This window comes from Canis aureus, chromosome 9, assembly GCF_053574225.1.
Source record: "Canis aureus isolate CA01 chromosome 9, VMU_Caureus_v.1.0, whole genome shotgun sequence".
Lineage (NCBI taxonomy): Eukaryota > Metazoa > Chordata > Mammalia > Carnivora > Canidae > Canis > Canis aureus.
The window spans coordinates 17,246,411-17,262,903 of record NC_135619.1 but is presented as its reverse complement, the minus strand read 5'-3'; the positions used below and the strand labels follow the sequence as shown (position 1 = coordinate 17,262,903).

Sequence of the window (16,493 nt, the reverse complement as noted above, 5' to 3'; positions counted from 1 at the left end):
GATCACAAATCAAGGTAGAAGAATCACTACATAGCTCAGAAAAAAAGAAAAAGAAAAAAAAAGATGCTGTGATGATTGAGAGGGAAAGAAAACTAGAAAAAAAGTCCCATGTTTTGCTGTACAAAAAGAAAGAAAAAAAGAAAGAATGGAGGGAGGGAGGGAGGAAAGGAAGAAAGGAAGAAAGAAAATAATTAGAGAACTCCTTAAAGGCAAATAAAAATATCCTCCAATTACTACTTTAGGTGAAGAAAAAAGTGGTAAGTGAATTTTAGAGCAGCTTTAACACAGTTAGTCTGTGTTAAAAGACAGACAAAGAAAGACAAAGGTTGGTTTCTCCACAAAATCTTCTTCCACCCCCATGGAGATGACTGCATGCTTTCCTTAAAGCAAAGGGTTGCTCTCTGGCAACAATGGAATGTGGCAACTGACTTTATTATAGGAAATTAATTTTGACAAACATCCAAATTAAGCTTAGTAGACAAGGCCACCATGTGGAATTGAGGTGGCTGTGCACTGAACGACTCTAGGGCAACATTCACAGACCAAAATGTGAGGGGCACCCCTGATGGCACATATATATTAAAAACAATTTGAGCTCCAAGAGGGCAGGGAGTTTTTTCTGTTTTGATCACAGTATCCCTGGCACAAAGAACAGGGCCTGATGTTTCAGATGATCAATTAAAATGTGCTGCATGAGTGAATGTGCTAATGAATGAAAGAAAAGGGGAAATGGAAGTTTGAGAGCAGAGGGGAAGTATATGTTAGGAAAGGATTCCTTACAACTGGAAGAAACAGACCAAGTAAAAAATCCAGAAACTTGGAAAGGAATTCTTACCTGTTACAAAGGAGGAGAAAGAAGGGATGATAGAGCCAGTTTTGAACTGTCTTGCCAAGTTTTATTTTGCTCAAGGACTTATGAAGGGTCAAGCAAAAATTATGTAATGAAGGGTGGAAAGACCATTTTATAGCATAGATGGGAGATTTTCTTCTTAGTTAACAGGCTAAGTATGTCAAGAAAAGTTCACTTAATTGCTTTTTTCTTTTTTAAAAGATTTTATTTATTTATTCATGAGAGGCACACAGAGAGAGGCAGAGACACAGGCAGAGGGAGAAGCAGGCTCTCCATGGGGAGCCTGATGCTTGATTCAGTCCCTGGATCCTGGCATCATGACCTGAGCCAAAGGCAAATGCTCAACCGCTGAGCCACCCAGGTGTCCCTCAACTGCTTTTTTTTTTTCTTTTTAAATCAGAAGTATCTACGTGTCCATAACCATACAAGGAGGTGGAAGTCAGAAGAAAAGAGGATTTTCACTAAAATATGAACCCTCCCCCAAATAAATTCTTGAACACATGATCAAGTAATATAAACACTGCAGAAGTGATCTCTAAATTGTTATATGCTACCATAGTGTTAGCTATTTTTTATTATCAAAGTTAAAGAAATAGAGTTCATAAAGATTAACCAGTCAATTAATGTCTACTGACTATATTCTGAACTTTAGCATATATGCATGTATACAAAATAGGTAATATGTATTCCTTATGTATACTTGATTTTCATTCTGTTCTATTGATCAGGCTTCAACAAGACCTAAAATTCTGTTTCCTTAAAATTCTCTATCATCTTTATCCCATAAATATATATATAATTTCTATGGACATGGGCTATAGCTATTTCTGTGGAGACATGGGCTATAGCTATTTCTGTGGAGTTTCTGTGGTGTCTTTTTTTTTTTTTAAGATTTATTTATTTTAAGAAACAGAGAGAAAGCATGCATGGGGGAGGGGTAGAGGGAAAGGGAGAGAGAGAGAGAATCTTGAGCAGACTCCTCAGTGAGCATGGAGCCTAATGCAGAGCTCGATCTTGTGTCCCTGGGATCATGACCTGAGCCAAAACCAAGAGTCAGATGCTCAACTGACTAAGCCACCCAGTGAATGTGTAAAACTGTGGAGTTTTACACATTTAGAGCACTTTTGAAAATTTTCAGCTACAAAAATTTATTTCAAGAGAGCTGATGACTCTACATGTCCTATAATGATTCTTCTGATGACATATCACAAACAATTCTTCTCATCAAGGAAATCTGCTAAAGTTGCTCTAAATTCTGAGCAATACCAAAGATATTTGCTGACCCATAATTTTTCTGTTCATAATCTGTTTTCTGCCATGGGTTTTGGCCTACACCATCTGTAACTTCCACTAAAACAACAAAACTAAACAAAAACAAAACACATAGCTCCTCGCTGTATACAAAATCTACAGTTGGCTTCTCTGGGAGGAACCACTCCTACTCACAGCCACTTGATGTTTATCAGGATATACTAGTTGAGAGCTATGAAAAATAGAGTGGGAAGTTCCCTGTAACCAAAACAAAAAATGTTACAGATACTTACATGATCCTTAGCAATACCTGTTTGCTATCTACTATATGTTTATATGTTTAGGAGTTTAGTAACTTGTAGAATGCACCAAATAAAAGACAACTGGTATATATATTCTCTTCATGTGGTAATGTGATATACGAAGTGAATAAAGCCTTATTTTTGTATGGGTAATAAATCCACACGGTCAAAAGAAACTAAAGGGTATTCATTGAAGAGTGTCCCTCTCACCCTATCCCTTAGCCACCTAGCTCCTCTCCCCAGTGGCAACCAATACTATCTGCTTCTTGGGTAGCCCTCTCAAGAGACATGAACAAGCAAGAAAGTGTGTGTGTTTTCTTTCCCCTTCTTTGCACAATTGGTGGCATAATGTATACCACTTCTAGGTAGACACATCTCCCACTATGCCAATGATAGGCAAAAGGCTTCTTCTTGCATGTGGGGTTTTTATTTTTGTTTTTGATAGAACAAGAGCAGCTTCCTGAAGAGCTGTGTTGTGAAGGAGTCTGAGGCCAGTAGGCTTAGAAAGTATGTTGTGGGGCAGCCCGGGTGGCTCAGTGGTTTAGCGTCGCCTTCAGCATGATCCTGGAGACCCGGGATCGAGTCCCACGTCGGGCTTCCTACATGGAGCCTGCTACTCTCTCTGCCTGTGTCTCTGCCTCTCTCTCTCTCTCATGAATAAATAAAATCTTAAAAAAAAAAAAAAGTATGTTGTGAATGTTTTGTAATATCTGCTACAGCCATTTATTCCTGTTTTGTGCCTTACTTTATCTTCTACATGCCTCTATTATAAGAATTATTATACTTTATTATGCTTGGAAGGGGTGTCTGAGGGTAGACACCATGCTCTTTTATGTATATAGTGCAAGGTGCTTACCCAGCACAGGGCCTAACATGTAATATCATTTAATATATATTTACTGAGTGAATCCCACAGCAAAATTCCTTTTTTTTTTTTTTTAAGATTTTATTTATTTATTCATGAAAGACACACAGAGAGAGGCAGAAACGTGGGCAGAGGGAGAAGCAGGCTCCATGCAGGGAGCCCAATATTGGACTCGATCCCAGGACTCCAGGATCACGTCCTGGGCCAAAGGGAGGTGCCCAACCACTAACCCACCCAGGTGTCCCCAAATTCCTAATGTTAAGGAGAATGAGAGCTTTCCATATTGAGCTATGAGCTATTGAGAATGAGCTACTTCCCTCCATGCAAAGATAGACTTCATCAACCCTGGAACTGTAGATGTTTAATGATGGTGTATTTGAAACATACATGACAGTGTTTTCCCTGTCCCTATTGGAATTTACAGCAAGGCCATGTGGCATTCAACCTGCCTGAGAAAAAATACTTCTACAGCACTTTACATAGGATCCTGTGTGCATAATCACTTGGTTTCCAATCACTGCCATCTAAAGAGAAAATGGTTGTATAACATGTGATTTCTGAAACAAAGGTGAGGGGGGGAAGAAGGTCAGGTGATGGTGAAATAAAACTGAATGGAAACATCATGAGTGAAAAAGAAAGTTTATTATTATTTTTTAAAAATCCAGTGAAGGAGAAAAATTAAGAACATTTCAACTGAACCTTACTCATTTAAGACTCTATCTGCTAATCATTCTCAAACTTCCATTTCCATATAAGTATTGCCATCTATAGTACATGCAGGAATCATGGTTATTTTTTTTAGGGGAGAAATAACTGAAATGAAAAGCCTAGCATATTATAGGATAACGTCTTTATGCCCTTTTAAATACACGCATTTATCAAAGTTACATAGTATGTTTTCTCTACATATTTTGAAAGGTAATAATACTTAATGGGCTGATTACTGTCTTTTAAAAATTAATATTGTAAAAAAATTAATATTGTAAAGCTAGAGCTTATGATTTTAAGGCTTTAAATATTATGTAACTATCAATAATGAAAAAAAAGAAGTAATTTGTAATTTTGAGCTAGAATTTTAAGAAATATTTTTAATATGCTCCAATGCTCATTTATTTCATTTTGCTATAAGACACAAATTGGGGCTTTCCAAGGAGAAGTAAGAGAGTCCCTTTTTTTGAAGTGAAGAGTCTCTTATTTTTGGTGAGATTCCTCTTTACTGACCTGTGGGCTAGCCTAGGGACAGACAGGATGGAAAAGGAGGAAGAACATCAAAAGTGAACAGCATGACTCTGATTTATAGGTGCAAGCTGGAAAAACCTAAATGAAGTTATTCCAAAACACAAGTAATCTTCATGCTTCCAAGAGAATATTATACCAATATGTTGTGTTGTCACAATGCAGCTTTAAGGTAAATAAGTGGAATCTATTAAAACTATATTTTAGAATTAAAAAGAAGAAATTTGATTTTGGAGATAACCAAAGATAATAATATTAAGACAGTGAGAATTTTTCTAGGTTGTTTAACCAACCATTGTCAACTGGGTATTAGATTTCATCTTTTTTCTCAAATCTCATCCTATTAAAGATGTGATGTGGGCCTTTTTTTATTCTTAAATTTTTAGAAAGGTTTATTAATTTATTTTATTTAATTTATTTTTATTTTTAAAAATATTTTATTTATTTATTCGTGAGAGACAGAAAGAGAGAGAGAGAGGCCGAGACACAGGCAGAAGGAGAAGCAGGCTCCAATGCAGGGAGCCCGACTCAGGATTCGATCCCAGGTCTCCAGGATCCTGCCCTGGGCCAAAGGTGGCGCTAAACCGCTGAGCCACCTGAGCTGCCCAATTAATTTATTTTAGATAGAGAGCATGCAAGAACAAGAATGTATGCAAGTGAGTGGGGGGAGAGGCAAGGGAGACTCTTCAGGCAGACTCCCCACTGAGTGCGAGCCCTACAGCTCAATATCACGACCCACAAGATCATGACCTGAGCCAAAACCAGGAATTGGATGCTTAACTGACTGAGCCACCCAGCAGCCCTGTGGTATGTTTGACAATAGGAATAAAAGGTGATATTTAGTACTTTACCCCACCCTTTACCTTTTACCTCCAAAGTCCTACTTTGTTACATGGTGCTATTTGAACAGTGTTGTCTGGATATAGAATTAGTCCCTCTTCTTTTCCACCCTCTCAACTCTAGTTATCAAAACCTAACCTAAAAATAAGGTACCAGTTAAATGCTGATGTCTAGCCATTAAGTATTCTTTGATTCTTCCCCAGCTAGAAGTATTTTTTTTAGAATACGAATTTTTTTATTAGCTTTTTTCTCAAATACTTCTTAGGGCCCTTATATATATTCTAACATTAACAGTTTGTGTATTTACTAGATTATAAACTCCTTGACAAGGAGAAAACTGCATCTTATATATCTTTGCATCTGCCACAATATCTAGCACTGTGCCTGGCATAGAAAAGGAAGTCAACAAAGATTTAATGAATAATGTATGTTTACATTTGAAAGTTTACATGGCTCACAGTAAACCAAATTAATTCTTCTGAGAAATACCATAGCCCATAGATCAACAACAGAAGGGTCTTTGTCAAATATTTCTTGGACATGGGGTGCCTAGGTGACTCAGTTGGTTAAGCATCCTCTTTCAGCTCAGGTCATGATCTCAGGGTCCTGGGGTGGAGCCTCACTTGGAGCCCCACAGTGCGTCAAGCTCCCTGCTAAGCAGGGAGTCTGCTTCTCCCTATCCCTCTGGCCTTCCTCCTTTCCCCCCCTCCCATGTTCTCTTCCCCCCTCTCTCTCAAATAAATAAAATCTTAAAAAATATTTCTTGGACAAGGAAAGCTAGAATCTCTGGCAACTATAGTAAAATATACGTACTTAAGCTCATGGTTTTTATGAGTAATCATTAGTTTCATTAAGTCACCAGCAGTCTAGTGACAACTTAATGTTATAACTTGTCAAAGCTTTGATTAGGCTAGGGGCCTGTGATTTACAAGGAGCTAATACTTCTAAAGCTCTTATCATTAATTTATAGATAGACTGTACTACAGCCAGGGAGATGTCATAACTACCAAAAAGGAAAGCATAACATATTTTAAAACATACAAAATATTGAGAAGAAAGGCAGGTATTAGAATCCTTAGCCTTATGTTTACTGATTTAGTTACTTGGGGCTCCCTTCACTATGGTAGAAAGATGTCCTACCAAGGTATTCAAGTATTGAAGCCCTCCATAGATTAATTCAGAGCTACTAGTAAGTTTATGTACATGGTAGGCTATATTATGTGAAATTAACTATAACAGAGTTTCTTTTAAAACAAGAGCAATATATTCAGAAAAGAAGAACATAGAATCCATGCAGACACATGCAAGAATTAATTTCTGATGCTAGCAAAACAAATATGGAAGATTATATATGAATATGAACAGGCAGAAATAATTATCAGGCAAAATTATACTTAAGCTAAAAGAGAAATAGATGAAAGGATGTCATTAGTCTGACCCTGGAAACAATCAATAAACTTCCCAGAATCCCACAACATATCACAACCAACCAAAAGGAGTTTGTGGTCAAAGAAGAGCCAGATACTAACCATGTAATTTGAAAGTTGGGAAGTGTGGGGAGAACCAAGGAGACAATAATTAATAGGGAGAGAACATTATTATAATTCAGCAGCTTTTGGTTAAGTTATAACTACGAGGGTCAAGGTATTTCACATCTGATAAAGTCCTTAGTTAGTTGTTTGTTGTTGTTGTTTTATTAATGTTTCATGCCCATTTTCCAGTATAGGTTTTAACATTTTTAACATTTTTCTCATTGGAACTTTAGAAAGAAAATAAACTGAAGAGACTGCAATTATGTAGTGGTTAGAGTACTGGCTTAAGGCAGACTTCTTGAATTCAAATTCTAGCTCTTGCTTACTAGTTCTGTGACCTTAGGGATGTCACTTGACCTCTCTAAGCTTCAGTTTCCTCATCTGATAAATGGATTTATTTGTTATGAGGATTAAATGATTAATTTAGTAAACTAATTTATTATTTATAAAGCACTTGAGAACTGTATTCCAGAGTGAGTGCTATATGAATGTTTGCTAAATAAAATCTGTTCTCAATACATCAGCTGTTCATCTGACTTAAAAAAAAGTTTGGCTCCCATGATGAGAAGGTCTCCAGATGTATTTATTGTAATGAAACTCGGTATAACCTAAAGAAAGGTTTTCTATTTTTGCAGAAGCCCTGCTTTGACTTTATTGTCTGTCCTTCATTTTCTCCCCTGTGATTTTTTAACTCTGTTTCTATCATTTTAGTTAAAAGATAATTATCTAGGAAATAGTATAACTTTTGCTCAGGGTTCTTAAGTACACTGCCTCCAAATCTGCCACATGCCACAAGAAACTAAAGGGAATATACACACACACATCACTTCCCTTATGAGATATATGATGGTATGGATTAAAGCTGATGATACAGTGGGGTCTGAAATTTCAATAAATCATGTAAAATCAGAAGAGCCTCCACACAGAGGTGCTGGTGTGGTACCTAAAGAATAATAGAGCCTTCCAATAATTTATCAGTGAAAAATCAGGTAGATGGAGAGCAAAGCTAATGGCCTTATTCCTAATAACAATCTGTAGAACATGGATAATAAGAAAAGGAAAATTTAGAAGATTAACACATGGAGGCAAACATCACTGAAACTTGTGACACTGGCAAGGTATGTTCTATTCTAATGATGCTCTTGTGGTCGACAAACAGTGATGGCCTAATACAGATAACAAAATAGATATAGACACTATATACAGTAGTAACGGGAAATGTCACCTCTCCCAGCATGGGTGAGAGGTTTCATTCTGGTAAAAGTAGAGCACCTGATAAGTTGATAGCATATTGACAATTTCATTTCTCAGAAAGTAGAAGAAACAACAAAGAGGACTGCTATTCAGGACTATAAAGACTGAGGAGGAGGAAGCTGTAGATGATGTAGGAGTGACAAGAGCTTTATTTTTTTTTATTTTTATTTTTTAATTTTTATTTATTTATGATAGGCACACAGTGAGAGAGAGAGAGAGGCAGAGACACAGGCAGAGGGAGAAGCAGGCTCCATGCACCGGGAGCCTGACGTGGGACTCGATCCCGGGTCTCCAGGACCGCGCCCTGGGCCAAAGGCAGGCGCCAAACCGCTGAGCCACCCAGGGATCCCTGACAAGAGCTTTAAAAGTAGTAATGGTCCTCGCAAAGGAAGTTCAGACTTTGTAAGAGCAAAGGAAGGAAACCTTTCACATGGGAGGACTCTAGATCCTACGAGAGTAAATTCCAAAGTGTTTGGATATAGGATGGGGTAATTCCAAGCTAGAAACTCTATAAGGGAGTGTAACTTAAGAAAGGTGGAAGGTGAGGCCTAAAAAACAAAACTGTAATATTATTGACTCCAATGAGGAAAAAAGGAGAGAAGTAATTAAAGAAAAAAAAAAAAACAGGTAGAGATGTATTTATTAGAGGGTGACTACAAAAAGTGGTGCAAATTCACCATAATAACATCAGTAAAGTTAATGCCCAGAAGGAGGTAAATATTTCTTTTCCTATCCACAGCACCTTACTGTTTCCTCCTCCCCTTCTCTTGCAGGTCAGAACTGCTGGTTACATTCTACCTAGGAGTGAGGAGACCAAAGAATTAGAACCTCAGCCTGGGAAAAGAACTTGAAAGTCCAAAATGGGAAAAAGACAAATACTGGTAGGGACTTGGCAGTATCCCAAATAGGCTATTTTATGGCCAACAGAGTGGACTGTTTCCTGATCTTAAAATCAGGAAATGCTGGCTTGGACTAAGGGTTCCAGATGATCTAGAGAAATGAGGCAGACTGGGCTAGCTCCATCAGTGGATCTGGGTGGTAAACCCACATTTCCCATATTTCTTGTGACTTCTCCTTCAGATAACTGTTATTTTGAGTTTTTTGTTGCTTTTACTGAAAATGCTCTTTGTTTTTCTACTCTAAAGTTCTTCCAAATCTGTAGTTGTTAGATATATACCAATTTTTAAAGGCCATTCTTCCCAAAGACTGGAGTTTGAGCCTAGTGAATACTGAATGATGTCTCTAAATATTGCACTGTTTCTTGGTAAACATTATTTGTTTCCCTCCGTGGATGCCTCTGGTGCTTTTCTTTGGTGAGATCCCCTGAGTCTGGCACCCTTTAATCTCTGCAGTTCATATAGTTAGGTCCAGGGACTATTATAATTTATAAGTTATGGACAACAAAAAATAAATGTTCAAAGTTATATTCAAGTTCGAAATGTTTGGAAAAAAGACTGAATGAGAAAAGAAATACAAAACAAGGAAAATGACTGAAAAAAATACTCCAAATGAGTTCATTTTTCTAGACCTGGATGACTTTCATCCTAAGATACCAAGAAAACGTACATATATAATCATGCAACATCTCGAAGTAAGGAAGAATGGAAGTTTGGAGATAAACAAACATGACTGATTTTCAAAAAGGAAGCAAATTGAGTCTTGAATGCCAGACCACCAGCTCAGAAAAGGAGTAAGACCCAGCAAAGCCAGAGTAGTAATATGATCAAGATTATGCCACAGGAGTGGTTAATTAGGCACTGCCTCTGAGGCCTGCCGCTGGACCCTCAGGTGAACAGGCTTGCATGTGTGTGCAGACAAACACACCACAGTTACAGTAGGGTAGGATACTGACTTCCACTGTTGATGTTGTTGTGAAATGTTTCTAACAACATCCTCGTCTTTACATCTTCCACAAAGTCCCAGGAGGGAAAGTCCCAGGAGGGAGAGTCCACTTGGCTAAGTATGGATCTTGTGTGTCTGTTTTAGTTATAGGGCTGAGACCAGAATAAGGTGACTAAGACCCTTCCTTGCCTTAGGCACAAAATTTAAAAGGGCACCAAAAAACTCACTGGACAAGATAAATAGTGTTTCAATGCAGTATTTTACAAAATCAAAATTAATGCACAAAAATCCATGATGAACAAAATATAAAAATTTTAAAAAAGGTTCAACAATAGCGCCACGCCTAGCCATACTGGTACCTGAGACAAAAGGGAAAATCAATAACAGTGTTGTGTGCCTTTTTTTCTTTAAAATATTGGTATTTTGTTCATCATGAGTTTTTTTAAGTTTATTTAAGTAATTTCTACACCCAATGGGGGCTTGAACTCACAACCCTGAGATCAAGAGTTACATGCTCTTCTGACTTAGCCAACCAGACACCCCATCATGGATTTTCTACATTAATTGTGAGTTTTAAAAATTGCATTAAAATATTTATCCTTATTAATTACTGAATTTTTTGGCATCCCCTTAAATGTTGCAGCTGAGATGAACATTTCATTCTTAGCCCAGCATCAGGCTGGGACTTGTCATGGAACAAGTTTTACTTATCCCATATAGCTTTGTAGGAGACCTAGATTCCATTGTCAAATATTATCCTGGGGTAGGTTTAGGCTTAACAGAATGAATAATTTTTAACCTTTAGGACTGTTCATAAACAGGATGGGTAGAGATGAGAAATGATGAAGGTGCCATTTGACCATGAATCCTGCAGCTCCTTATCAAGGTGCTGCAAAGTGAACTTGGCAGCAAGTGGAGTGAGACTGGGGTGGGATATTGAATAGTGAACCTCGAAAAGATGTATCTATGTCCTATTGTCTGGAACCTGTGAATGTGAACCTGTTTGAGAAAAGCCTCTTTTAAGATGTAAACAAGTTAAGGATCTCCAAGATGAGATCATCATGGATTACCCAGCTGAGTTCTAAATCCAATGACTCTATAAGAGACAGAAGGAGAGCGGCCTAGAGACACAGAGAAAGTGGCATGATATGGAGAGGGGGAATTTAGAGAAGTAGATTTGTGAGAACTTCTAAATCTCGGAATCTGTTTCTAGTCATTTCCTGCTTAGTGGGAAAAACAAAAACAAAAACAGAAAAATAGAGTCTATGTGGAAAGCTAACACTTCGGAAAGTGGTAGCAATGTTTCCAGAAACTTTTCAGAAACTGACACCTCTACTCTTTAGGCAATGAAGAAGAGGATGTTAATTTTGATGCAATCAAGTTGGCATACTGAAATTACCAATAAATTAACTGGTGATGTTGTAAGGTTCACAGTAGCAACTTATCTCTAACAAATGCATGAAGCTATATCTAACATGTAGAATGCCATTAGATGTGGACTTCATCCAAATGTCACGCATGGGCACTTAAGGAATGGTAGCTAATCCAAATTATGCAGGTAAGGGGAGAAGTATGCTCTTCTGAGTGGCTGCCAAACACTTTCCAAGTACTCAGTATCAAAACAATGTCACGTGTAGGTCACAAGCTTTCATAAATGCTGTATGTCCCTTTGTAGAAAAAAAAAATGTCTTTGTAGGCCCGTATCACTCTACCCTAGCTACTAATTTATAAAATGGGCTTAAAAATCTGAGTACTTCATAAGCTTTTACGAAATGTGAATACTCACAAAGAATGACATTCCAGTTTCAAACTTTTTGCATTGTTAATTTAAAAAGGAGAAAAGACTACTAAGACAAAGGAATAAATCTTAACTATATGTCACAAGTGTTTTTTATAACTTTAAATTGTTTTCATGAAACCAAATATTTTAAATTAAAAGGAGTAATTTTTAAAAAGATTTTATTTATTTACTCATGAGAGACACACAGAGAGAGGCAGAGAGATAGGCAGAGGGAGAAGCAAACTCCCTATGGGGAATTCAATGCAGGTGGGTGAGATTATGTATATTTAAAGTTTTTTCCTTGAAACATTACTTGCAAGATTTTAAAAAATCAACATTAAAGAAAGCTTCTAGAAGTATTAATAACATCAAAAATTGGTTTATATTACCTCATCTCTATAAATTTAAGGAATTAGATGCCAGTTCTCAAAGGTTGGGAGTCTGAAAACATAAAATTAAGGTAAGATTCTCTCTTCATTTCTTTTCAAGAAAATGCTAAAGCACTCAGAACTGGGATATTATTCTGAAGTAAAGTCCTACATTTTCACTACTTAGGCTGGTTTATGAATGGCCACTCATAAAGGGAAAGAAACAGTATATAACTCCTGTCCAAAAATATAAATAACATAAGGAATGCCATTTTAGCTTTTATCATTCTACTTCTAGATCTAAACATTACACCTGTTTCCCTGACAGATAGTATTCTTTGAAAGTATACCCTGTGTTTTCCTCTTATTTGAAGGATGGTTGACAAAAAGAAACAAATGGACACTGTGACAAGTGATGAATAAAATAATGTATGGCTTTTATCATCAGCGGCATTTTAACAGCCTTCAAAGTATGAAGTAGTTGCACTGGGGCTATGATACTTATTCTTGGCTGATAGTTGTCTATTGATGAATCTGTAAAGGTAAGTAAGCATCATTAATTCTTTTGATAAATGTTTACTGAGCTGCCAACCTGCAAGGCATTTTTTTTTTTTTTTTAGATTTTATTTATTTATTCATGAGAGAGAGAGAGAGAGAGAGGCAGAGACATGGGCAGAGGAAGAAGCAGGCTCCACACAAAGAGCCCGATGTAGGACTCAATCCCTGGACTCTGGGATCACGCCCTGGGGCAAAGGCAGAGGCTCAACCACTGAGCCACCCAGGCCCGGAAGGCATGGTTTTAGGTGCTGGGAATATAAGAGTGAATAAAAGAGGGAAGGTTCCTGCTCTCATGGAATGGACATTCCTGTAAAGTGGGAAACTGTTAGTAAACAAAAAATAAATGAACAAGGTGATAGTGAAATGTGAAGACAGTAAAATGAGTACCTAAAGAAAACCTTAAAATTAATCTTTATAGTGTTGAACACCCACTAAAAATTGTTCATCACTGTGGCAACCAAATCAATCCTTTATAGATTGTCCATTATAATGCTATCTGACATGGGCATGGAGCCTATAGTGACTTGCTCTACTGGAGGAGGTGAACTGCTATGCTCTTTTTTCCTCCGGAAGTTTAGCAGGCATATCTTAGTATCCCAGATATTTAAATTACTTTATTTATCCAGTATCTAAATTAGGCAATGTTTTAGGTATTTCTAGCTAGTCACATGTGCTGAGTTTCAAGATAACTGACACTTATCAACATAAGCTTCTTGTGAAATTCTTTTTTTTTTTAATATTTTATTTATTTATTCATGAGAGAGAGAAAGAGAGAGAGAGAGGCAGAGACACAGGCAGAGGGAGAAGCAGGCTCCATGCAGGGAGCTCGATGTGGGACTCGATCCCGGGACTCCAGGATCACGCCCTGGGCTGCAGGCAGCTGCTTAACCGCCAAGCCACCCAAGTGTCCCTCTCTTGTGAAATTCTGCCACTGCCAGATTACTAGCTACTCTTGCCTCTTCTGGTGGTTTCCAGTCTAGGTCTTCTTTGTGGGCTAGTCAAGACTCAGAATGACGAGCTAAACGTTAAAAATAAAAACCAAAGATAATCTGAAATCAGATCTATTTTATGTAACTTTTGACTTTTTCTCATCCATTTTCTGGATAAAATACACCAACTGAAAGCAGAGAATGAGATGCAGCTTCTTCATTATCCAAAATTAAATATTTTGTTAGTGAAAAATGAAAGAATATAGATGACTTCTGACAAATCATTAAAGGAAATTCAATTTATACTTTATAAATAGGAACATTGTTCTAGTTATTCAGCCAGAAATCTTTCTTTCTTTTTTTTTTTTTTCCAGAAATCTTTCTTCTGGTTAAAACTCCCTAACACTAGCACGTATTTTTTTTATTTTTATAATTGAAATGTAAAGATCTGATCTGTTTTAGAGAGACTGCTCTAGCAAAAATGGGAGAAGATAAATTGGTACAGCATGAAACTATGTGGAGAATGGCAGAAAAGTAATAAAATACACTAAATATTGCTATAGGGAATGTAATTCAACTCTAAGTACTGATGCCAAGAAATCAAGAGAAATGCCTAAGGGAATAAGAGGAGACTAAGAAGTTTCTGATCAGGGAACTAAGAATAAAAATGACCTCAACATAAAAGGTATAATTAGGGCCTGCTATGATAAATGCCACTACTTCTTCTTTTTTTTTTTTTTTTTTTTTTTAAGAGTTTATTCATTTATTTGAGAGAGAGACAGTGAGAGCAAGAAAGAGCATGAGCTGTCGGGGGCATGGGGCAGGGAGGTGGGCAGGGCCGGGGAAGGGGGAGGATGGCAGAGGGAAAAGGAGAAGCAGATTTCCCACTGAGCAGGGAGCAGGACACAGGGCTTGACCTCAGGACCCTGGGATCATGAGCTGAGCCCAAGGCAGACGCTTAACTTACTAAGCCACCCAAGTGCTCCAAATACCACTACTTCTTTTGCATTCATTAAGAAATTGACTGCTGGGCAGCCTAGGTGGCTCAGCGGTTTAGCTCTGCCTTCAGCCCAGGGCATGATCCTGGAGACCCAGGATTGACTCCCACATCAGGCTCCCTGCATGGAGTTCCTCTGCCTTTCTCTCTCTGTCTCTCTCATGAATAAACAAAATAAAATCTTTATAAATAAATAAATAAAGTTATTTCACCGGTTTCTTTTAATTTTTTTTTTAATTTTTAATTTTTTTTCTTTTAATTTTTTTTTTAATGTGGCTACTAAAAGATTTAATCTAGCATATTTCTATTGGACAGTGCTGATCTAGAATGTTACTCTAGATTGTCACTGGTGAAGACCATTTTGTATAGGCTGACAGCACTCTACTAATAAGGCTGGTGATAATGGGTTAAGAACTACATCAGGGGATCCCTGGGTGGCGCAGTGGTTTGGCGCCTGCCTTTGGTCCGGGGCACGATCCTGGAGGATCGAATCCCACGGGATCGAATCCCACCTCGGGCTCCCGGTGCATTGAGCCTGCTTCTTCCTCTGCCTGGGTCTCTGCCTCTCTTTCTCTCTGTGTGTGACTATCATAAAAAAAAAAAAAAAAAAAAAAAGAACTACATCAGTCAAATCAGTCAATCAGCAGTGGTCATGCCTGTAGGCAGAAGTATTATAAATATTGATTAAAAGAGAATAGGTATAGGTACCTATATCTACAATCTACTTTGAAATACATTAAAAAATCAACATGAATTAATGAATAGAAAAGCAGCTGATAAAACAAATGTAGTAAAATGTTAATGGTAGAATCAAGGAGATGGGTGTACAGATGTTCACTGCAAATTCTTTAAACTTTCAGGTATTTTAAAAATGTTTCATAATAGGGCAGCCCCGGTGGCCCAGTGGTTTAGCACTGCCTTCAGCCCAGGGCATGATCCTGGAGACCCGGAATCGAGTCCCATGTCGGGTTCCCTGCGTGGAGCCTGCTTCTCCCTCTGCCTGTGTCTCTGCCTCTCTCTCTCTCTCTCTGTGTCTCTCATGAATAAATAAAATCTTTAAAAAAATGTTTCATAATAAAACGTTGAAAAAAAAGGGGGGAAACAGGAAGGTTCTATCAGTATGGAATAGCATAAGGATTATACTGGAGATTAGGAGGCCTGCTCCAGATACCCTTGCTGTTAAAATGTATACTTTGCAGTTTCTTTGTTGGTGGAGAATAGGACAATGAATTATTAATGTATTCATAGTAATACTGAAGAAGATACTTTTTTCTGACTACTACAGTTCTTGATTTTTGTTATTTGATCTCTGCCTTCAGGAAGTAAGGCTTTTTTTAAAAGATTTATTTATTTATTTATTTATTTATTTATTTATTTATTTATTTATTTATTTATGATAGACATAGAGAGAGAGAGAGGCAGAGACACAGTAGGAGGGAGAAGCAGGCTCCATGCCGGGAGCCCGACGTGGGACTCGATTTCGGGATTCCAGGATCGTGCCCTGGGCCAAAGGCAGGTGCTAAACCACTGAGCCACCCAGGGATCCCTGGAAGTAAGGCTTTTAATAAAGAATTATAAGGTCTTTTATTTTACACTCAAAAACTTTCTTTTGAGAGTAGAGAGTTAAAGAACCTCAGTAAGAACACTCCAGCATTTATCATATATGCTGATATAAATGTATTCACATGCCCAAAAGGCTCTGGTGTTCGTAGGTAAATAGCTTGACAGTATTCATTCAGCAGTATTAGGCTGTTACCCTTAAAGCAAAAAAATAAAAGAAACACAACTACCTTGAGAAGAGAAACTCAAAACGAGGACTACACATGATAATAATCAACTATCAAGATTGTAGGAGTTAAAAAAAATCAATACATTAAATGCAGTAAATT

General features: G+C 37.5%; 1 protein-coding gene and 1 long non-coding RNA gene across 3 annotated transcripts in view; one reads left to right on the top strand and one right to left on the bottom strand.

Moving 5' to 3' along the window:
- Nucleotides 1–16,493, bottom strand: part of PRORP (protein only RNase P catalytic subunit) — a 123,867-nt gene that overhangs the window by 35,357 nt on the left and 72,017 nt on the right. The window lies entirely within an intron of this gene.
- The window catches only part of LOC144320451 (uncharacterized), a 78,628-nt gene that overhangs the window by 52,109 nt on the left and 10,026 nt on the right, over nt 1–16,493 (top strand). Inside the window, exons 3-4 of the long non-coding RNA XR_013386026.1 lie at nt 8,904–9,011; nt 12,495–12,662. This is a non-coding gene — a long non-coding RNA (uncharacterized LOC144320451). The remainder of the gene's footprint in view (nt 1–8,903; nt 9,012–12,494; nt 12,663–16,493) is intronic.